Source organism: Mauremys mutica, unplaced genomic scaffold (genome assembly GCF_020497125.1).
Source record: "Mauremys mutica isolate MM-2020 ecotype Southern unplaced genomic scaffold, ASM2049712v1 Super-Scaffold_100163, whole genome shotgun sequence".
In the NCBI taxonomy this organism is placed as follows: Eukaryota; Metazoa; Chordata; order Testudines; family Geoemydidae; genus Mauremys; species Mauremys mutica.
In genome coordinates, this window is record NW_025423278.1 from 230,976 (window position 1) to 254,124 (window position 23,149).

The 23,149-nt window shown below is 54.1% G+C and overlaps 3 non-coding genes across 3 annotated transcripts; 2 read left to right on the forward strand and 1 right to left on the reverse strand.

The window, feature by feature from the left end:
• Positions 1 to 258: 258 nt before the first annotated feature.
• Positions 259 to 330, forward strand: TRNAQ-CUG. Its single transcript has one exon. It is a non-coding gene; the product is annotated as a tRNA-Gln (tRNA).
• A 7,991-nt stretch (positions 331 to 8,321) lies between these two features.
• LOC123359624 lies at positions 8,322 to 8,536 on the forward strand. Its single transcript, XR_006575893.1, has one exon. It is a non-coding gene; the product is annotated as a small nucleolar RNA U3 (small nucleolar RNA).
• A 10,653-nt stretch (positions 8,537 to 19,189) lies between these two features.
• Positions 19,190 to 19,262, reverse strand: TRNAK-CUU. Its single transcript has one exon. It is a non-coding gene; the product is annotated as a tRNA-Lys (tRNA).
• Positions 19,263 to 23,149: the final 3,887 nt, after the last annotated feature.

A 23,149-nucleotide genomic window follows, 5' to 3' on the forward strand; every position in this document is an offset into this window, starting at 1 on the left:
GGACCCCCTGGCCTGGTGACTCCCTCATTACACTGCCTGGCCTGTCAGTGCGGCTAACTTGGAGCTTTGGCCTCTCCCCATTGCCCCTGGGGACTGTCAGTCTCAGGGGCCTGATTTCCCATTGGCCCTTCCCCCTTCTATTGGGACTGGGAACTAGCCAACCAAAAACCCCACTAAGTTTTAGTAAAGGGTCAAGAGCCCCCTTACACAAGCCAGCCCCATGAGGGTCACCAATGTGCAGAGAAGGCAGCAGGAGCTGGTCCCATGGTGTAACGGGCTGCACTCAGGACTCTGAATCCTGCAATCTGAGTTCAAATCTCAGTGGGACCTTGTGGTAAAGCCCTGGAGCTCACAGTGCTCCACTTCCCTGTCTCCAGCTCTGCAAGATCAAATCTTTCCCATCCTGTTGGGTGACTCAGGCCTCTGGGTGGGACGGCTGCAGTGGGTCAGGGCTCTAGAACTGGCTACTGATGCCTGAGGGTTGGGATTCTCACAGCTTCACCTGATGCCCACAAGTTTGGCACTTGCCACTGTGCTGTTCCTCTTGCCTGTCTGGCACTTGAAGAAAGCAGTGCTAGGGTCAGGCTTCATAGTTAGGAGGGGGAAGAGTCCCAGGCTGGAGCCCAGCACCTCTCCTCCTCTGGGCACCTGTAGAGCAGAAGCAGCTGGTGCTGACAGCTCCAAGGGAAGGCTTATAAGCCACAGGGCAAGAGGAGGGGAGAACCATGCCTATGCGTGGCCAGCAGACAGCCAGAAAGACACTGGGCTAGCCTGCTCCCTGGCATGCTGAATCCCCAGTGAAGGCCAACAGCCACTCAGCATGTGGGGCGGCTGCTGATGCTCTGTGGCCAGCATCAGAAGACGGTAGGAAAGCAGGGCAAGCCCACCTGATGGGGCCTCTATCTGTTCCCACTCAAAGTGCTCACTTTGGCAGTGGGGCAGGAGATTTTACCCCAAGAGGCTTTTCCCCAGCTGGCGAGAAGCAGAGAAACACCCAGGCTCCCAAGGCGCTATGTAGCAAGTACCCTCCAGCACAGGGACAGGTGCACACTTGGAAGAGGGAAACTGCTCCACACTCTAGCCCGGGCAATCGCCCATTTTCTTTGGCAAGTCAGGAAGGGCAAAGGCGAGACTGGAAGCACCTGGGGCTCATGCCCCAGCCTTTGTAACACCCAACCCCCAACTCCTTCCTGGGGCTCTAGCTGAAGCCGGAGCATTGGCCAGAGCGGCCAAGAAGAGGTTCCAGCCCTGAAGGGAGCAGGACTTGCAGCACAAAGTGAGCACAACCACGAGGGGACTCAAATCCTGAATCATCATATCCACAGGGAGATGCCTCATCCTTTAGGCCACATGATGAGGGGGTCTAAGCTCTTCTTTGGAAAAGGCGACACTGTGTTTCTCAGGTCATCTGCTGAGGGGGCCGAGACTCTCTGGGCACAAGAAGTTGAGTTCCCAGCGAGATGTGAGACTTAATTCTATGGAGCCAGGTGCAGGGCTTTAGCAGGGAGGCTCAGGCATGGGGGATTGGGGTGCAGCGGATGGACCAGCTGTCTAGGTGTGGAGATTTAATTGCACTGAGGCACAGGAAGGAGGAGGAATCGTGCTGATGGTCAGTGGCTGTGCAGAAAAAATGGTGTTGATTCCCCCATCCTAAATGGGCTGGTTGGCTTGACCCTTCTCCCCTCTGCAGAGCATGGTGGGGACTGCAGCTCACCCCTTGTGGGGCAGGAGGGCACAGGTGCAGGGCACTGGGCTCCAATGCACCTGGAAGGCAGCTCCAGTGCGGTGGGGCAGGGCAGGGCCTGTGGTTTACGTTCTGCATTGCCTGGTGCTGAGCCATTGCACAATCCCCAGCCACGCCGCACAGTGCACCCCGAGAGGCAGTGGGGGGCCAAGCAGACGATCCAGCACGAGGAGGGAGAGGATGTGTGGTGGGGGGGAGGAAAGGCCTTGGGCTGCACTGGGGGAGCACAGAGCAGGAGTGACACCCCAGAAACCTGCAGCAAAGGGATGGACAGGTGGGCTGGGTGGATAGAAGAGGCAGTGAGCCTAAAAGGGGAGCGGTGTCTAGTGGTCAGAGCAGGGAGGGGGCTGGGCGCCAGGAGCTCTGGGTTCTATCCCTGGCTCTGGGAGCAGAGGTGTGGGGGTCTAGAGGTGAGAGCAGGGGGACTGGGAGCCAGGACTCCTGGGTTCCATAGTGGCGGCTGATTTTTCCTGTGTCTCCCTCCCTACAGATCCCAGCCCAGCCTCCTACCAGAATCTGACTGGGGGGGGGTTGCCCTGCCACTCCAGACTCGTGATTTGAACCCCTCCCCCCATGGGCTCAGACATCACAGAATCTCCTCCCCCCCCCAAATCAGAAAGTAGGAGCCCCTCCCCGCATGCGGAGGAAGCTAGTGAGTTTCTTGGGGGTCTCTGGCAGAAGTGACAGCACCCACCAGACACCCACTCATGGTTGCAAGGAGACCCTCCTGCACAGCCCCCTGCTACGAGGGGCCGGGGGCGCCCAGCCAGGGTCAGGAGGTGAGATGGGGTCACAGTGGCAGGAAGGGGGCAGAGCTGGGGGTGGTGCCAGGTCTGGTGCTGGCTACATGGGGAAAAACACACTGCTCCCCCGCAACACACACCCCTCCTGGTGTTGGAAGGGGAACAGGTGAAAGGACAAAAGAAGCACGAGACAAAGAGAAAGGAGGGAGGGATGGATGGAGGAAAAGATGAAACAAAAAGAACAAACCCTAATGTCCCCAGTGATTCTAAGGGACAAAATCCCAGGTGCAGAATAAAATTCTGCCTCCTTAAGCTCGTGGTTTCCATGCCTAGAATTCAACGGTCACCAGATGGATCAGACTGAACAGGTTTCAAACCTTGAGGAGGCTCTTACCTTCTAAACCGGGACGGCTGTTTTCTAGTAAAATCAGGAAAAGGGGAGGAGAAAACTCAAAAGAGGCTCCTCCTGGCGCTCACGTACGTGAACCCGAATACTCTCTCAGTCCTCAAAGAGAGACCTGGAGAAGGAGACTTGCTGAAGCAAAGCCGCAGGGGTCTCTGAGGTTTCCCTGACCCCTCGCCCCTGTCCTGCCTGGCTGATGTCAGCATCTCTCTGTGAGGTCACCACCTCCCCACCACCTTTGACCAATAGTCTGAGGTCCTGCAAAAGACCTTTGTGATGTCACTGCCACACCCCTCCCTTGCTGTGCTAATGTCCTGCCCCTGGCCGGGCACTTTGTAGGTTTGAGCTACTCCCTGTGTATCACCCCACTCAAGGAGCGTTCGTTCTAGGAAGCAAGCCGGATAGACAGGAAAACATCAGACGCTGCTCCCAATGTTACACTCAATATTTCAGAAATTAGTCGCCTTTATGGCCAAAAGAGACCATTAGAGCATCTTATCTGCCCCCCTGGATATCACAGGCCTCCTGTATGACACAAGAGCTACTTTTGGGGCAAACACATTCCAGAAAGGCATCTAGTCTTCACTAAATGACATCAGGAGATGAAGAATCCACCACTTTCCTTGGTAGCTTGTTCCTGTGGTGAATCATCCTCGCTGTTGAATATTTGTGCCTTAGTTGTAATATGAATTTGTCTCTTTTCACCTTCCAGCCATTGGGTCTTGTTATGCCTTTCTCTGCTCGATTAAAGAGCCCTTTCATACCCAATCTTTTCTCTCCATTAAGGCCCTTCAATGCTTCAATGAAGTCACCTTTCAATCTTCTTTTGATAAGCTAAACAGGTTGAGCTCTTTCAATAGCTCCCTAGAAGGCATTTTTCTCCAGCCCTCAGAACATTTGGTGGCTCTTTGCTGCCCCAGCTCCAATTTCACACCATCTTTTTCAAATGAGGACACCAGAACTGGAGGCAGTATTCCAGTATCAGTCTCACTGATGCTGTGTCACCTCCTGTGACGTTATTGACATAATCTGTAACTGGATAGATCACCGTTGCGACCACTGTTCTATATTTGCAGCCAATATGGTAGAAAGGTTGTCGTGTAAGGGGTCTATGGAGAGGTTCTGATTGGCTGATTATAATTATGGAACAATGGGATAGAGAAACCTGCATCACTGAAAGTGCAGCCATGAAGAAACCACACATCAGCCTTTCCTAGCTGGCAAGAATCAAACCTCCACAGAAAAACCCCTATGGTGTCAGCCCAGCTCCCTAAGCCCTCATCACACCCACTTAACACAGGGGCCTTTCTACACTATGGCTCTGTTCTCACTGAAGGGTCATTTCCAATTGCTCAGACCAGCTTCCCCAGCACACTCACTGCTGTGCAGCTCTGTACGTGTGGCCATGGCTGAAGAACAAGAATTCCTGCCCATTTCCCTACTGGCTGGAGCATGGTTAGAGTGTGTTTGTGGTTAATGATGCTGCTGCAGATTGTTCATTCCCTGCCTTGACAATTCAGACAGTCCCTTTTCCCGTCGTATCGCCAGCACCTCTGTGATTCCAATAGCAGGGCAGGTTTTCTCTGGGCACTGAGATTTTTCAGGGAGTTGGTGGCTCCTTTCTTCCCTCACCCTGGAGTAAACTCAGCTTTTTATTCCATCCTTGATGACTCATGGAATAACAACAGCAGCATGAAGAGGAGAGGGAATATCTCACTGCCGGGGGAGGAAGGTGGACGCATCCCCGCTGTCTGACCATTGCCATTGCAGGAGAGAAGGGTTCACTGGAATCGAATGCCCTGGCTCAGACCAGAGACACAGGGAGGTTTTGCTGTTCATGGATCCATGCAAAGGAAATTGTTTCTCTGTGTGAAAACAGGAAGGGAAATGAAACCCCCACAGGGTGGTGCCTAAGGCAGAAGGGACCCCTATAGGATTAGAACAGGACACGTTCTCAAGCAGCATGTTTCTTACTTTGCCCATCTGTCAATTTTGATTATTATTGATGGAAATATTTTGCCATTGGGTCGTGTGTTTACACAGAAATTGACATTTACCAACAAACACGTAATTCTTCCAAGCCTGCCTAGTCTGCCCTGGGTGAGTTTAGAGGGACACATTCCCTCTTCCCACTCCCCATGCCAGGCCTGGACTCTCCATGCTGCCCACTTCCCACACTGTTGGGATCCTTCCCTGATCTCCCCTCAGAGCTCTGCCCCCCACTCCCACTTCTGGGATCCCCTCCCAACACTGTCTAATGCCCTGTTTCCAGGATCCCTCCCCATTCCCTTCCTCCCCTCTGAGCAAAAACTCTGCATTATTCCCACACTGGGAATTAAACCCAGGCTGCCTGGGTGAAAACCAGGAATCCTGACCACTAGACCCTATGGGACTGGGATTGGGATGTTTGTCTGCTAAGACAACCCCTCAGAAGAGCAGCAGCGCCACCCAGTGGGGGTTGCACACAGGGCTGCATTAACCCTTCAGGTGCTGAGGTTTTCCCTCTCTCCATTCCCAGTGCCTGTGATCAGGAAACAGACATCAGGGCTCCCAGGTGCTGCACAGACCATGACTGAGATCGGGACCCCATATTGCGCTAGGTGCTGTACAAACCCTGGCCAACACTGGGACACCCAGAGGGTTCCCCGCAATTTCTCTGAGACTCTGCTGCCCAACTTCTTCTGACTCCCTCTGGATCACCCTCCCCCCTCGCAAAAAACCCACCTTTCCAAACAGTCCTCCTTTCCCTGCCCCCTAATTCTGCTTTCACACCCTGGGACCATCTCCTCTCTTTGTCTCTCCCCCCCCCCCCAAGGTAAAGCAGAGATGGAGGCAACTTCACCCACTGGAGACAGCTCCAGCGAGCGCTGCAGCTGCCCCGGGGGAGGGGGGGTGTTTGCAGACACAGGAAGGGAGTAGCTGGGAGCGGTGGGTGCTGGGAAGAAGGAGGCAGGAGAACTAAGCCCAGAGATGGGACATTGGGCAACTCCTGGGGTCGGGACTCTTGCGCAACCTGGGGGCGGGGCAGCTCCTGGGGTCGGGGCTCTGGCACAGACCGGGGACGGGGCAGCTCCTGGGGGCGGGGCTCTGGCACAGCCTGGGGGCGGGGCAGCTCCTAGGGGCGGGGCTCTGGCACAGCCAGGGGGCGGGGTAGCTCCTGGTGGCGGGGCTCTGGCACAGCCTGGGGGCGGGGCAGCTCCTGGGGGTGGGGCTCTGGCACAGCCTGGGGGCGGGGCAGCTCCTAGGGGCGGGGCTCTGGCACAGCCCGGGGGCGGGGCAGCTCCTGGAGGCGGGGCTCTGGCACAACCCGGGGGCGGGGCTGCTCCTGGGGGCGGGGCTCTGGCACAGACTGGGGGCGGGGCAGCCCCTGGGGGTGGGGCTCTGGCACAGCCCGGGGGCGGGGCAGCTCCTGGGGGCGGGGCTCTGGCACAGCCCGGGGGCGGGGCAGCTCCTGGGGGCGGGGCTCTGGCACATTGTGATGCGGGAGCCTGGGCGGAGCAGCTGCTCCCTGGTGGCCACGTGCTGCCAGCAGCGCTGGAGCTGCCCGAGCCGGAGCGGAGCCGCTGTTCTCTGCTGCAGCCGGGATCTGCCCCTGGCCCCACGGGGATCCAGGTGGGGACAGAGCCTGGGGCCCGGGGGTTCCCCGTTGTCTGGCTGGCGGGGGCGGGAGGGGAGGGGAGAAGCCGGAGCTGCAGGCGGGGGAAGGGCAGTGGGGCAGGTGGGGGGTTGAACGGTCTCTGGGCAGCCGGGAAAGTCCAGGGGGAGAGTGTGTGTGAGTCGGGGGGGGGGGAGATACCTGCATCCTTCTCCTGTTTGTGCCACTTCCCTCCCCAGTACTGGTAACAAGTCTCCCTGGTTCTCCCCCTTTTCTCTCCCCTCCCCACACAGGACTATCAAACCCAAGGAGATTCCCTCGTTTTTTCCTAAAATTATTGACTCTCTAGTCTCTTAATTTTCCTGATTTTTTTTCTATAATTCTCAAATGTCAATTTAAATTCTCCTCATATTTGGGGGGCTTCCTCCACCCCCCATTTAACCTGCACCAATTCGTCCTTGTTGGGGTGGGAAATTGTTGCCCTGAGTCATTCCCCAAAGGGGATGGGGGTTACTGGGTGCTGTTTGGGGGAGCCCTGAGACACAGCTCCCTCTGGGGTGGCGATGGGGTGGCCGTTCTCTGCCAGCCACAGGGCATGGCTGGGGCACCGGTGGGGAAGGAGGAACCAGTGTCCCCTATGGAGCCTGCCCAGCCCCTTTGGTTCTGCTCCTTTCTTGCATTTTGTTCAGAGAGTTTATTACTGCGGAGGCTGAAAAATGTCTGTGGATTTAGCCCTGGCAGGAGGGGTCAGGTCTACACTGTAATAAAGAGATCGAGCATTTCCCAGCAAGGCCAGGTAGTATACATTGTGTGGATTCTGCTCACATAACAGAGAAAGTTGCCTGTGCAGCTCACAAGAGTAAATAGGGTCAGACCAGAAGATATTTTCTTTCCAAGTGGGAATTGTGCAGGGACGAACAACAGACCTAGTGCAGCTGTGTTGCCACTGTCTACTAGCACTGAAATGGTTCCGAATGCCTTGGGTCAAGTGGCACCAGTTCTAAAAGTAAGGGTGATTTAGTGCTGTGGTTCTCAAACAGGGGTATCCAATGGTCTTCCAGGGGGTACAGCAACTCATCTAGATATTTGCCTAGTTTTACAACAGGCTACATAGAAAGCACTAGCAAATTCGTAACAAATTAAAATTCATACATTGGTTTGTTTATACTGTTCTCTATATTATACACTGAAATGTAAGTACAATATTTATATTCAAGTGATTTATTTTTATAAATATTGCATCTGATTTTGTAAGCAAGTAGTTTTTAAGTGAGGTAAAACTTGGGGGTATGCAAGAGAAATCAGACTCCTGAAAGGGGTACAGGTGTCTCTAAAGGTTGAGAGCCACTGATTTAGTGCAGGTACTACTGGTAACATAGAACCCTGCAAAAACTTCTAGTGCAGATGAATTTGAGAGCAAGCCGAAGAGAAACAGCTGCGGAGCATGCTAGAAAGGGCTGACCTGTCCGGATTGTCTGTGCCTGACAAGCTGTCATGTGGTACAGAGGAGCCTGTGAGAGGTAGGGCAAAGCAAGAGGGTTTGATTGGTCGGTAGGAGCTCCACATGCTAATCAGGAGGTGTGTTTCTGTAAATAGCTACATAAACATTTTCTAATGGACACTGTGCTAAAGCTGTCTCAATTGTGCTTTAATGAAATGGGAACCTGGTTTTAGATTTTTGTCCTTTAGTTCGGTGGGGGTGAAACCCGTTGGTATGAAAACATTCACCATGGGAAGAAAGCTTGTGCACATTAGCCTGGGTGTGTAACTGAGCACATATTGTGCAGTGGCAGTGTCATAATCAATGAAGTTAATCTGAGGTGTGAATATTGCTACTTGAATGCTTTCAGGGATCATTTCTATAGTTTGTAACTAGAGAAGTATGGTTGAAAGTGTCTGACCTTGCTAACCACGATGAGGAGTTAAAGTGTTCTCTTCTGAGCATGAAGTGTGTGGACAGTGTTGTTTTAATGCATCTGCTGTCTGCTATTGATGAGTGTTCTTGCTTTCCTTTTGGGAAGCTGGGAGGAAGAGAGCACAGACTGAGTGATTAGTCCTTATAAAGCAAGTTTAAAAATAAATGTTTTGGTTTTCTTTTCTGTTATCTGAGTTTGTTTAAAGCTTTTGTGCAGTTCTGTTTAGTTGCAAGCCTTAATTTGATCTGGTAGAATTTGGAAGAGAAGTAAAGTTGTGAACATGGTGTTTTAAAGGTTTCTAGGTCAGTACTTACTGAAAGATTTTTAAAATTTCTTTATGCTGCTCTCTCTCTTTTTCTTGTAATCTATTTAAGAATTTTGGTAGGGTTCTATGTCTGCACATACTCTTCCTTTTCCACTTGCTTCTCTCTTCTTCCCTTCCCATTTTTCAGGAAGCCCCTATTTTTTTTTTACTTCTCCTGCTCTGGCAGCTGGTACGCAGTTTGCTCTTGGCCCCAAGCCCATCAGACAATCCACACAGGATCTGAGAGTTGCTGTCTCTTGGCTGTTTAGTGGGTAGAGGGTTCTAAAGCTGTCTCAGGGTATGTCTACACTATGGGATTATTCCGATTTTACAAAAACCGGTTTTTGGAAACAGATTATATAAAGTCAAGTGCACGCAGCCACACTAAGCACATTAATTTGGCGGTGTGCGTCCATGTACCGAGGCTAGTATCGATTTCTGGAGCGTTGCACTGTGGGTAGCTATCCCATAATTCCTGCAGTCTCCCCCGCCCATTGGAAATCTGGGTTGAGATACCAGTGCATGATGGGGCAAAAACAGTGTCGCGGGTGATTCTGAGTAAATGTCATCAGTCCATCCCCCTTCTGTGAAATCAACGGCAGACAATCATTTCGCATCCCTTTTCCCTGGATTGCCTGAGCAGACACCATAGCACGGCAACCATGGAGCCCGTTCAGCCTTTTGTCACCGTCACTTTATGTCTACTGGATGGTGCTGACAGATGCAGTACTGTAGCGCTACACAGCAGCATTCCCTTGCTTTTTGCAAGTTAGCAAAGATGGTTATCAGCCATACTGTACCAACTGCTGCTTTGCAAGTTGACAATGACAGTTACCAGTTATACTGTACTGTCTGCTGCTGTTCTGGATGCTCCTGGCCGGCCTTGGTGAGGTTGGCCAGGAGTATATGGACAAAAATGGGAATGACTCCCCAGGTCATTCCCTTCTTTAAGTTTTGTCTAAAGGGAGAGTCAGTCCTATCTAGACTATCAGGCAAGCCTACAAAAGAACCAGAGAGGCAAACGGCAGCTCAGGGTCAGAGCCCCAGACATCCCACAGAAATGATGGGCTGCATGCCATTCTAGGGGGTGCCCCTGCAACAACCCCACCCATTGCTTCCCTCCTCCCCCACCCCTCCTGGGCTACCGTGGCAGTTATCCCCCCATTTGTGTGATGAAGTAATAAAGAATGCAGGAATTTGAAACAACACTGACTTTATTACCTCTGCAAGTAGAGTTCAAATGGGGGAGGGGAAGGAAGCCTCCAGCTGCTATGATATTCCAGGAAGGACTGAATCTCCATAAGACAAAGCTTAAAGAAGAGAATTACCTGAGAATCATTCCCATTTTTGCCCAGGCACCCCCAGCTAACCTCACCAAGACCTGCCAGGAGCACTCATGGGGCAACAATGATGGATATCAGCCCTACCATACCATCAAGGGAAGGGAAGGGAAGGGGACACTGCTGTGTAGCGCTGCAGCACCACATCTGCCAGCACCATCCAGTCGACATACGGTGACATTGAAAAAAAGGTGAGAAATGATTTTTTTCCCCTTTGCTTTCATGGGGAGAGAGGGGGACAACATATACCCTGAAGCACCTGCGACAATATTTTTGATCCTTCAGGCTTTGGGAGCTCAGCCAATAATTCAAATGGTTTTCGGAGAGTGCGAGAACTGTGGGATAGCTACAGACGTCAGTCGCCCCTCCCTACGTGAGTGTCCATTTCATTCTTTGGCTTTCTGGTACGCTTGTCTCAGCTCCTTAAGTTTCAGCACTGTGTTGAGTCCCTGTTGTGGCCTCTGTCTATCATGGCCTTGGAGATTTTTTCAAATGCTTTGGCATTTTGTCTTTTGGAACGGAGTTCTGATAGAACAGATTCATCTCCCCATACAGAGATCAGCTTCAGTATCTCCCCTACGGTCCATGCTGGAGCTCTTTTTTGATTCTGGGACTGCATGGTCACCTGTGCTGATCGGCGCTCCACGCTGGGCAAACAGGAAATGAAATTCAAAAGTTCGCAGGGCTTTTCCTGTCAACCTGGCCAGTGCATCCGAGTTCAGATTGCTGTCCAGAGCGGTCACAATGGTGCACTGTGGGATAGCGCCCGGATGCCAATACCGTCGAATTGTGGCCACACTAACCCTAATCCGACATGGCAATACCGATTTCAGCGCTACTCCCCTCGTCGGGGAGGAGTAGAGATACCGGTATTAAGAGCCCTTTATATGGATATAAAGGGCTTCGTTGTGTGGATGGGTGCAGGGTTAATGTGATTTAATGCTGCTAAATTCGATATAAACTCGTAGTGTTGAATGAGGCTAATCATCTAGTGGAACAAGCTCCGCAAGGGACGTGGTTAATTCCCCATCACTGACGTGTGTAAATGAAGACCACAGCTCTTGCTGCAAGACACCTGGTGTGTTGGTGTCCCTGTTCCCCCTTCAGAACCTCTGGTACATGGTGCTTCCCTCCTCCCAGTTCAAGATCCCCCTCATGTGGGTGCTCCCATCCAGGATCTCTGGTGGGTGTCTCTGTCCCCCACCCCATGATCTAGCTCCCGTGTGTCATTTCCCCTGCCTGCCCCCATCCGGGATCTGTGGGTGTCGCTGTTTCCCTTTTCAAGAACCGTGTTGCTTGGGTGCGTCCCTCCCCCCCAAGTCAGAATCCCCAGCGTGTGGGTGCTCCCATCCCCCCATCCAGGCTCTGCGGAGGGTGTCTGTATAAAAAGAGACCGTGTCTCACTGTCTTACCCAGGCTATGCTGCAGGGGCTACTCACAGGTGCAATCTCACTACTGATCAGCACGTGAGTTTTGACCTGCTCCGTTTCTGACCAGGGCCGGTTTACCCCTCTTGAGGCAACCTGGGTGTTGTCAGAGTTGTACCAGTATGGTGCTCTGCTCCCTCCAATGTTGATATCACTCGGCTGCGTGCGTGAGTTCCCTCTGTGTGCTGCCCCAGCTCTGCAGATAGCTGACACAGCAGACCCGACAAGAACCCCCAATAACCACAGAGTCCAGTAAGATGCAAAGCCACGTCGGCTAGGTTTATTGTGACCTCGGACACCCGTGCAGGGTCCCCGTAGATTACTTAGTCTACCGGGTGTACTGCGAGAGAGTGCCTCTTGGCAATGGACCCGGCTCAGTGGCGGGACTTTCCACTCCCCCTTCGGCCGGACAAAGGCACCTCTCCAGGAATGCATTCTTATACACAGATACAAACAAGTTACACATCACACCTGACGTATGCTTCCACGTAGCAAGGTACAACCTTTCTACGTATTAAGGTACCGCCTTCTACCTTGTACATGTTGGTTCGATCAAAACAACTCTATCCATCATTTTACCCTTTTGCCCCTGTCATTGGGATGGGCCAGCCTGTTCCTTGTTATCTGTGTGGAATGTGCAAGTATGTGAATGTTACGTACCTAAAAGGTACTGATCTTCCTGCAGCATCAGCCCTTTCCTTGCCAGCTTCTGTGAGCAGGGCCTGCCTCTGGCTCACAGCTTAACTTTGCTTTATGTTAGCAAAGTCTTGACCATTACTTTAGTTCAGGCCTCAGGCCTCATACCAGGCCTCTGATACCAAGGTTTATATCTTAGGGCCTCCTCTTACTACAACCGGTACTGCCGGAGTCCCGAGGGGGCGTGCCCTCACCTAGAAGGGGCGTGGCCTCTCAAGCTTTAAAGGCCCTGGAGCACCAGCTGTGGCTGGGAGACCCAGGGCCTTTAAATCAACCAGGGCCTCCCAGCTGCAGAGGTAGCTGGGAGGCCCCCAGAGCTCAGGGGCGAATTAAAGGAACCCTGAGCTCTGCGGGGCTGGGGCAGGTATTTAAAGGGCCAAGAGCTCCTGCCGCTGAGGGGAGCCCCAAGCCCCTGAAATCCTGGCCCCAGCCCGGCCACCGGAGCCGCGGACGGGATTGAAAGGGCTCTGGGCTGCCCGCAGCGGCAGGGAGCGCTGAGCCCTTTAAATCTCAGCTGCGGTGGGGGGTTTAAAGGGCTCTGGGCTGATTGCCCCTGCAGCAGCCCAGAGCCCTTTAAATCCAGCCCCAATCTGGCCACCAGAGCCGTGGGCAGGGGGGTTAAAGGGTCTGGGCTGCCAGTTGCGGCGGGGAGCCTAGAGCCCTTTAAATCCCCACAGCGAAAGCTGGTGCAGTCCGGCACGGCATCCTGGCTCTTGCCGGTATGCCGTACCGGCTTGTACCAGCTTACTTTCACCTCTGTTTATATCCTAAGGAACACACCCTCCCCCTCCTCCACGCACTGTCACACACAACCTTCTCCCCTTGAGCCCCATCCCACCCCTACCCCTCTCCCCCACACACACCATGGGACACAGCCTCTTGGTGACTCACCCAGATGGGGGCTTGTCTCTGCATCTCCCCAACAGGGGAGCAGAGAGCCGAAAGGGCCACAGGAGACCAATGGAGCTAGCCAGGAATAGAAAATACTTCCCTTCCTTTCCCTTCCCTTCCCTTCTCAAGAGTCTTGTTAATCTCACCCATGGGACATTTCAGCACTGGATGGGCTCAAAGTACCAACCTTCCCCTCAGCAACGGAAGAGGGAACCAGCTCTATCACATGGAAGGAGGCTCCCCACCTCTGCTGCTGCAATTCTGCAGCCATTAATATGGATTTGTTTTAGCTAATGCAACCCCCCCTCAACCCCTAATCCAGCCATGAATCAAGGAGAAAAGACCCTCAGTCAGGCACCAGAGCTGCAATGGGTTGGTGCATAGAACTTATAATAGCAGTACTGAATGGAGTGATGCTGAAGTTGTGAATTCTAAACCTCACCTGGAGCACTAGCTTTCTTTAAGCAAATGGCTTCTGCCAATCATTTTGCCCTGCAGAAAATACAATTGCAGCTCAGAAGACACCGAGGTCCCCTTGCTTTACAGAGAGCAGGGCAGATTCCACAGATCTACCAGGCTCCGCTCTCCACCAGCCACCTGTGTCAGGAGGGGTCGAGCAGAGCCCAGAGCACTGCCCCCGACTCCCCCTCAGTCTTTGCTCCCCAAACCACCTGTGTGCTCACCCTCTTTGCTGTGAGACTCAAACCCTGCCTGGCTTTCTGTATGTTGGGGGTTTTGTTGTCTGTCATGTTGATGTACATGTGGGTCCTGTGTGATTTTGATTGATGCCATGCATAGTTTTGTGTGTGTAGGTGTGACTTTTGCATGCAGATTGGTTTTTGCTTAGTATTCTTTTGGTATGTGGTTTTTGTGCTCTCTTGTTGTGGGCTTTTGCTGTACTTTTTGGTGTGGATTTGTTCTATGTTTTGTGTGGCTTTCCCTTATGTGTCTATGGCTCTGTGTGCTGTGTGGGTTTGGTTTTTTTATGTCTGTGTGGGCCTGTGCAGTGTGTGATTTTCTCATTCTCTCTGTGTGTGTTTGTCTCTCTGTTTGTATCTTCATGTGTAAATTCATTGGAACTTTTCAAAATCTCCACAACTTTGCCAATTTTCACCAGGAATTTTTCTCCATTAACAAATTCTCACTTGTTCCCTACCAGTTGGTGACCATTGCCCCAGGGACCTGTCAGTCTCAGGGTCCTGATTTCCCATTGACCCTTCCCCCTTCTATTGGGACTGGGAACTAGCCAACCAAAAACCCCACTCAGTTTTAGTAAAGGGCCAACAGTCCCTTACACAAGCCAGCCCTGTGAGAGTCACCAATGTCTGAAGAAGGTAGCACAGGCTGGTCCCATGGTGTAACGGGCAGCACTCTGAATCCTGCAAAGTGAGATCAAATCTCAGTAGGACCTTGTGTTAGCTGGTGGTAAAGATCTGGTGCTTAAAGTGCTTTCCTGTCTCCAGCTATATAAGAGTGAGTCATTTCCCTCCTGCTGGGTGACTCCTCCCCACCGGAGCCAGGTCTTTGGTTGGGGTCTAGAAGTGGCTCTGGCTCTGTGTGGTGGGTGGGATTCTCACTGCTTCACCTGAGGCCCACAAGTTTGGTGCTTGTGGCCATACTTTTCCTTTTGCCCACATGGCACTTGAAGAAAGCAGTGCCAGGGCCAGGTTTGATAGACAGGAGGGAGGCAGATTCCCAGGCTGGAGCCCAGCACCTCTTCTCCTCTGGGCACCTAGAGCAGAGGCTGCTGGTGCTGACAGCTCCAAGGGAAGGCTTATAAGCCACAGAGCAACTGAGGGCAGGGCTAGACGAGGGCAGGACCATGCCTATGTGTGGCCAGCAGACAGGCAACAAGACTCCCAGCCAGCCTGCTCCCTGTCATGCCAAACACCCACTGAAGGCCACCCACAGACCAGCATGCGGGGCAGCTGCTGATGCTCTGTGGCCAAAATCAGAAGATGGTAGGAAAGCGGGGCCAGCCCCCCTGGTGGGGCCTCTTACCGTTCCCACTCAAGGTGCTCACTTTTGCAGTGGGGCAGGAGATTTTAGCCCAAGAGGCTTTTCCCCAGCTGGCGAGAAGCAGAGAAACACCCAGGCTCCCAAGGTGCTATGTAGCAACCCCCCTCAAGCACAGGGACAGAAGGAAACTGCTCCACACGCTAGCCCAGGCAGCCGTTCATTTTCTTTGGCAAGTCAGGAAGGGCAAAGGCGTGACTGGAAGCACATGGGGCTCATGCCCCAGCCTTTGTGACGCCCGACCTCCAGCTCCTTCCCAGGGCTCTAGCTGAAGCCAGAGCATTGGCCTGAGCAGCCAAGAAGAGGTTCCAGCCCTGAAGGGAGCAGGACTTTTAGCCCAAAGGTAAAACTGCACAAGCACAACGGGACTCAAACCCTCAATCTCCTGATCCAAAGTCAGATGCCTTATCCATTAGGCCACATGGTCACACAGAAAAAGGCCCTCCAGGCACTTCTTTGGAAAAGGCAGACACTGACGCATCCGACGAAGTGGGGATTCACCCACGAAAGCTCATGCTCCAATACGTCTGTTAGTCTATAAGGTGCCACCTGACTCTTTGCTGCTTTTGCAGACACTGTGTTTCTCAGGTCAGCTACTGAGGGGGCTGAGACTCTCTGGGCACAAGAAGTCGAGTTCCCAGCAACATGTGAGACTTAATTCTCTGGAGCCAGGTGCAGGACTTTGGCAGGGAGGCTCAGGCATGGGGGACTGGGGTGCAGCAGATGGACCGGCTGTCTAAGTGCGGAGTTTTATTCTCACTGAGGAGGAGGAGGAATCCTGCTGACAGGCAGTGGCCAGGGCCACTGCAACCACTAGGCGAACTAGTCGGCTGCCTAGGGTGCCAAGTGGTTGGAGGCACCAAAAATCACACTCAGGGGAGGCAGTGGAGTGGAGGTGAGCTGGGGCAGGGGGCTGGGGGAGGTGTGGGGGGAGGGCTGCCCGCAGCAAGTAACGGGGGGTGGGGGTGTGTGTGCAGGTGAACTGCTCCCTGTCCCAGCTCACCTCCGCTCCGCCTTCTCCCCTGAGCACGCCACCCCCGTTCTGATTCTCCTCCCCTCCCAGGCTTGCCGCACTAAACAGCTGATTGGCACCACAAGCCTGGGAGACGGGAGAAATGGAGTGGTGCCAGCATGCTCAGGGGAGAAGGTGGAGCGGAGGTGAGCTGGGGTGGGGAGCTGCTGCAGGGGGGGCTGCCCGGCTCTTCCTCATGGCCCCCGCCCCTGCACTCACTGCACGGTAAGTGGAGTGACCCAGCCCCAGCCTGGTCCACTCCCCTGGCTCCCAGCCACGCCGCCAGCGAGTGCTGTGGGGCGGTTCCCCCCTCCCCGAAGTTTGGGAGCCAGGGGAGCAGAGCAGGCTGGGGCCCCAGGCCTCCAGGGGGGGAAGCAGAAGGGGGCTGGCCACAGCCATCGTGGGACCAGGGGGCTGGCTACTTCCTGCGGGACGTGGAGTGACCCAGCCCCAGCCTGCTCTGCTCCCCTGGCTCCCAGGCTTGTGTTGGTGTTGGCTGGATTTGTGCGGGTGTTTGTGTATGTTTGCAATTGTGTGTGTGTGCGCATGCTCTGCTGCCTTCTGCCAGTGTGACAACCGTTTCTCCAAATGTCACAACCCCCATACCGTTGACCCCGATGGTGATTTCCCCATCTTACAACGGCTGGCTGGCCTGACCCTTCTCCCCTCTGCGGAGTGTGGTGAGGGCTGCAGCTCACCCCCAGTGCCAAGATGTGGGGTGCTGGGCTCCAATGCACCTGGAGAGCAGCTCAGGCGAGGCTGGGCAGGGCATGTGGTGTTCGTTCTGCGTTGCCTCGTGCTGGGCCATTGCAGAATCCCCAGCCACACCGCACAGCACACCGCGAGAGGGGGCAGGGGGCCAAGCAGATGATCCAACACGAGGGGATCATTCTCATTGGTAGCTGTCCAGTGGCAGTGAGTTCCACAGGCCTTGGCACATGCTGTGTGGGGCAGGAGGTCCTTGTATTTGGAGCAGTGGGAGTGAACGGCGTGCAGTTGTATCGCTGAGCATGTTTGTGAATATTATGGTGTGTGTGTGGGGGGGTGATTGTTGCTCTCTTTGGGGGTTGGGCTAGCATGTCCCTCTGGGTGTGTTGTGTGTGAGTGTTCTTGGGACTGTGTGAGTCTGTGTCTGTGTGTGTGTGTGTGTGTCACTTGCTGCAGGATACAAAATCCTGCAAAGCCATTTCCTACTGCTTAGCCCAGCAACACACTGATACAAACAGTGTCACAGACGCACACACACACACACACACACACACACACAGAGCAGGGCTCAGCCCTGCCAGCAGGGGGCAGCAGGGACACACACGTCTCCCCTGGGCCAGCTTGGACAATTTCCCATCATGACCCGGCACAGTGCTGGTGCCCCCACACGGGGGTGGGCAGTGACCGGGTGCGGGGGGTGCAGATGTGCTGGATCTGTAAAAGCAGCAAAGGGTCCTGTGACTCCTTATAGACTAACAGACATATTGGAGCATGAGCTTTTGTGGGTGAATCCCCACTTCGTTGGATGGATTCAGAAGGAAGCACTTTGGGAAAATCAGCCAAGGCCCTTAGCAGAGCTGGGACACAGACCCATTGACCCCTGCACCACCCTGGGAGGGGAGTGGGGTCAAGTGGTCAGAGCAGGAGGGGGCTGGCACCAGGACACCTGGGTTCTATCCCTGGCTCTGGGAGTGGAGGGGGTCTAGAGCAGAGGGACTGGAAGCCAGGACTCCTGGGTTCCATAGGGGAGACTGTTTTTTCCCTGTGCTTCCCTCCCTAGAGATCCCAGCCCAGCCCCCTACTGGAGACTGAGCACAAGTGGGGGGAGTTGTTCTCCCACTTTGGAGTTATGATTCAAACCCCTCCCCCAAGGACTGTGACATCATGAAACCTGCCCCCCCCCACAACACAGAGAAAACTGGTGGGATTCTGTCCACACACAGAGAATTCTCTCCGCCCGGCTCCTTCTGTTCCTCTCGCTGCTCATCTGCATAGCCCCGCCCATGGACACGTGACACCTTCTGTCCTGCTGGTTTCAAGTGAGTGAGTTGCCCGCGGGGAGTGAGCAGGTCACAGCAGGTCACAGCCCCAGCCAGGGCCGGCTCCAGGCACCAGCTCAGCAAGGCTCTTTGGCAGCAATTCGGCAGCGGGTCCCTCGGTCCCTCTCGGAGGGAAGGACCTGCCACTGAATTGCTGCCGAAGAAGAAAGTGGTGCAGTGGCGCTGCTGCCGATTGTGATCACTGTTTTTTTTCCCTGCCACTTGGGGCGGCAAAAACCCTGGAGCTGGCCCTGGCCCCAGCACACGTCACAGCCCCAGCTCACGTCATAGCACGTCACAGCCTGGGGCAGGGAGATATTGGGGGAGGGGATAAGGGGATGGGGGGAGAGACCCAGCCCCATAGACCCATAGGGGCAGCGGAATAAGGGGGGGTAGGAGAGGGGATGGCGGGGGAGAGACCCAGCCCAATACACCCCCAGAGGCAGGAAATGAGGGGAGAAGGGGGGAGGGAGGGATCCAGCCCTATAGACCTGTAGGGGCAGGGAGATATTGGGGGCAGGAGGGGAGAAGGGGGGTTGGCAGAGACCCAGCCCGGGGTGCAGGGGAAATGGGCTGGTTTGGAGGGAACTGGGGAGGAGAAGAGACACAGGGCAGGACACACGTTGGGACAGGGAAACTGACTCACTCCGAATACATGCAGAGCAGGGCAGGGCGGAGGCAGATCATGCTGGGCCCAGGGTAATTTCGGGGGGTTCTGATTCCCCACTCAGCCGGGGGGCTCCCCTCTGGGCTGAGGAGAGCTGGGGTGGGCGGGTGCAGGGGCTGTGTGTGTGTGTCAGGCTGGGGGAGCTGCCTGGGCAGATGTGCTGGAACTGGGGGGGCTGAGCCACGTAAATTATCCCAATCTAAGTGCCATTGTAGAGAACGCTATGTTGGCACAGCGCTTCCTGGCAGCCAGAGACTGCGCTTTCTAAACCTGCTCCTGTGGATGTAGCCTCTCTCCTGATTCCTGAGGAAAGGAACCTCTCCAGGAAATGGCCACAGCTTCTGGGAATCTGCATGTGGCTGTAAACAGAATTTGGCTCCTGGCACACAAGGCAACTTAAAAACTGAGCACCCAGACAGGGACTTGAACCCTGGACCCTCAGATTAAGAGCCTGATGTTCTACCCACTGAGCTACTTGGGCTTGTTAAGACCAGCTTCACCGTTCACCACAAGAGCAAGCAGGCAGGCAAAAGAGAGGCAAAAAAATTCCCCAGAACCCCTCCTCTTTTTCTGCACAGCCACTGCCTGTCAGCAGGATTCCTCCTCCTCCTCCTCCCTCCTGTGCCTCAGTGCAACTAAATCTGCACACCTAGACAGCCAGTCTGTCTGCTGCACCCCAATCCCTCATTCCTGAGCCTCCCTGCCAAAGCCCTGCACCTGGCTCCATAAAATTATGTCTCACATCTCACTGGGAACTCGACTTCTTGTGCCCAGAAAGTGTCACCCCGCCTCAATAGATGACCCAAGAAACACAGTGTCCACCTTTTCCAAAGAAGTGCCTGAAGTAGGCATCCACGTGGCTTAATGGATAAGGTGTCTGCATCAAGAACTTGAGGGGTCAAGTCCCTTTGTGGTTGTGTTGCTGCAGTTTTACCTTTGTGCTGAAAGTCCTGCTCCCTTCAAATCTGGAACCTCTTCCTGGCCACTCAGGCCAATGCTCTGCCTTCAGCTAGAGCCCCGGGAAGGAGTTGGGGGTTGGGCGTCACAAAGGCTGGGGCATGAGCCCCAGGTGCTTCCAGTCTTGCCTTTGCCATTCCTGACTTGCCAAAGAAAATGGGCGGCTGCCCAGGCTAGAGTGTGGAGCAGTTTCCCTCTTCCAAGTGTGCGCCTGTCCCTGTGCTGGAGGGTACTTGCTACATAGCACCTTGGGAGCCTGGGTGTTTCTCTGCTTCTCGCCAGCTGGGGAAAAGCCTCTTGGGGTAAAATCTTCTGCCCCACTGCAAAAGTGAGCACCTGGAGTGGGAACGGTAAGAGGCCCCATCACGGGGGCTGGCCCTGCTTTCCTACCGTCTTCTGATGTTGGCCTCAGAGCCTTAGCAGCCACCCTGAATGCTGGTCTGCAGGTGGCTTTCAGTGGGTGTTTGGCATGGCAGGGAGCAGGCTGGCCGGGAGTCTTGTTGCCTGTCTGCTGGCCACACATAGGCATGGTCCTGCCCTCATCTAGCCCCGCCCTCAGTTGCTCTGTGGCTTATAAGCCTTCCCTCGGAGCTGTCAGCACCAGACACCTCTGCTCTAGGTGCCCAGAGGAGGAGAGGTGTGTGTTGGGCTCCAGCCTGGGACTCTGCCTCCCTCCTGCCTATCAAGCCTGGCCCTAGCACTGCTTTCTTCACGTGCCATGTGAGCAAGAGGAAAATTGTGGCCACAAGCACTGAACTCATGGGCATCAGCTGAAGCAGTGAGAATCCCAACCCCCAGAGCCACTTGTAGACCCCAACCAGAGACCTTGCTCCAGTGGGTAGGAGTCACCCAGCAGGAGGGAAATGACTCACTCTTATATAGCCAGAAACAGGAAAGCACTTTGACCACCAGCTAACACAAGGTCCTACTGAGATTTAAACTCAGATTGCAGGATTCAGAATCTTGAGTGCTGCCGATTACACCACAGGACCTGCTGCTGTTTTGTTTTTGGTTGGCTAGTTCCCAGTCCCAATAGAAGGGGGAAGGGTCAGTGGGAAATCAGGACCCTGAGACTGACAGGCCCCTGGGGCAATGGTCACCAACTGGTAGGGAACAAGTGAGAATTTTTTAATGGAGAAAAATTCCTGGTGAAAATTGGCAAAGTTGTGGAGAGTTTGAAAAGTTCCAGTGAATTTACACATGAAGATACAAACAGAGAGACAAACCCACATAGAGAGAATGAGAACATCACAGACTGCACAGGCCCACATAGACATAAACAAAAACCAAACCCACACAGCACACAGAGCATTATACACATAAGGGAAAGCCACACAAAACATAGAACAAATCCACACCAAAAAGTACAGCAAAAGCCCACAACAAGAAAGCACAAAACCCACATACCAAAAGAATACTTAGCAAAAAACCAATCTGCATGCAAAAGTCATAGACACACACACACACACACACACACACACACAAAACTATGCAAGGCATCCACCAAAATCACACAGGACCCACATGCACATCAACACGACAGACAACAAAACCCCAACATACAGAAAGCCAGGCAGGGTTTGAGTCTCACACTGAAGAGGGTGAGCCCACAGGTGGTTTGGGGAGCAAAGACTGAGGGGGAGTCGGGGGCAGTGCTCTGGGCTCTGCCTGACCCAGGTGGCTGGCAGAGAGCAGAGCCTGGTAGATCTGTGGAATCTGCCCTGCTCTCTGTAAAGCAAGGGGACCTCGGTGTCTTCTGAGCTGCAATTGTATTTTCTGCAGGGCAAAATGATTGGCAGAAGCCATTTGCTTAAAGGAAACTAGTGCTCTAGGTCAGGTTTGAACTCACAACCTCAGCATGACTCCACTCAGCACTGCTCTGTAAGTACTGGGCACTAACCCATTGCACCACTGGACGCTGCTTTCAGTAGCTTGTCTCCATGTTTCATGGATGGATTAGCGGAGTGGGGGGGGGGGTTGCGTTAGCTAAAACAAATCCATATTAAAGGCTGCAGGATGGCAGCAGCAGAGGTGGGGAGCCTCCTTCCATGTGATAGAGCTGGTTCCCCCTTCCATTGCTCAGGGGAAGGTTGGTGCTTTGCGCCCACCCGGTGCTGGAATGTCCCATGGGTGAGATTAATGGGACTCTTGGGAAGGGAAGGGAAGTCTTTTCTATCCCTGCCTAGCTCCATTGGTCTCCTGTGGCCCTTTCGGCTCTCTGCTCCCCTGCTGGGGAGATGCAGAGACAAGCCCCCATCTGGGTGAGTCACCGAGAGGCTGTGTCCCATGGTGTGTGTGGGGGAGAGGGAGAGGGGGAGGGGTGGGATGGGGCTCAAGGGGAGAAGGTTGTGTGTGACAGTGTGGGGGGGAGGGGGAGGGTGTGTTCCTTAGCATAGAAATGATGGAAAACAGGGGCAGTGACAGTGAAGCCCCGTGTCTGAGTGTTATGACCCTGTGTGGTGCTGCCGTTCACCTTCCCCTCCTATGGGCTCAGCTTTCATTGAATCCAGCATTTTTTCACCTGTCCTCACCACAGAGGTGTCCCACATGCCTCAGCTACCGAGTGTCCCTCTTAGAGACGCCGAGGACTGGAACTGATTTCAGCTGCTGGACAGCTCTGCTAGGTCTTTATTCATTTGCACAGGAAAATGCTGAGTGTTTAAATTCATTTCAAGCCCCCTGCCCCCATTCAGTTAACTCCTGAACATACTGGAGATGGGTCTGGAAATCGATTTTCATTCGAAAAAGTTTTTAAAGGGAATCACTTGGATTGGAACTAGGAACCCATTACCCTGCAGGGAAACATTCACCCACTGATCTATACTCTCAGCAAAGAGTGTCATGTACAGCCTAGAGCAGGACCAGTTTTTAACCTGGGGGTTAGTAAACTTTATCTCTGCAAAAACACCACAGCTTACAAACTCCCCACCCCCGCTCTGTGTCACCAGAGCACAACAACAACTCTCCTTGGGGCACACACAGCTCCCCAGCTCCCTGCCCGTCAGTCTCTCCAGCGTTGCTCCAATCCCTTAAAGCAGGGTCTCAACCTCAATTTACCTTAGGGCCAGGGCCAGTCCTCCCGTGGGCCAATAATGTCACTCATACTGCCCAGAACCTGCCCCCAAAACTCCACCCTCCACCTGGCTAAGGCTCTGGGAGGGAGTTTGGGTGGGGGGAGGAGGTCTAGGGTGCAGGCCCTGGGCTGGGGCTGGGGACTGGGGTGCAGGAGGGGTGCAGGCTCTGGGGGGAGTTTGGGTGCAGAAGGGGTGAGAGGCTGGTCTCTGGGAGGGAGTTTGGGTGGGAGAGGGGTTCTGGGGTGCAGGCTCTGGGATGGAGTTTGGGTGCAGGGTGCAGGATCTGGGCTGGGGCAGGGGGTAGGGGGAACAGGAGGAGGAGTGGGGTTGCAGGCTC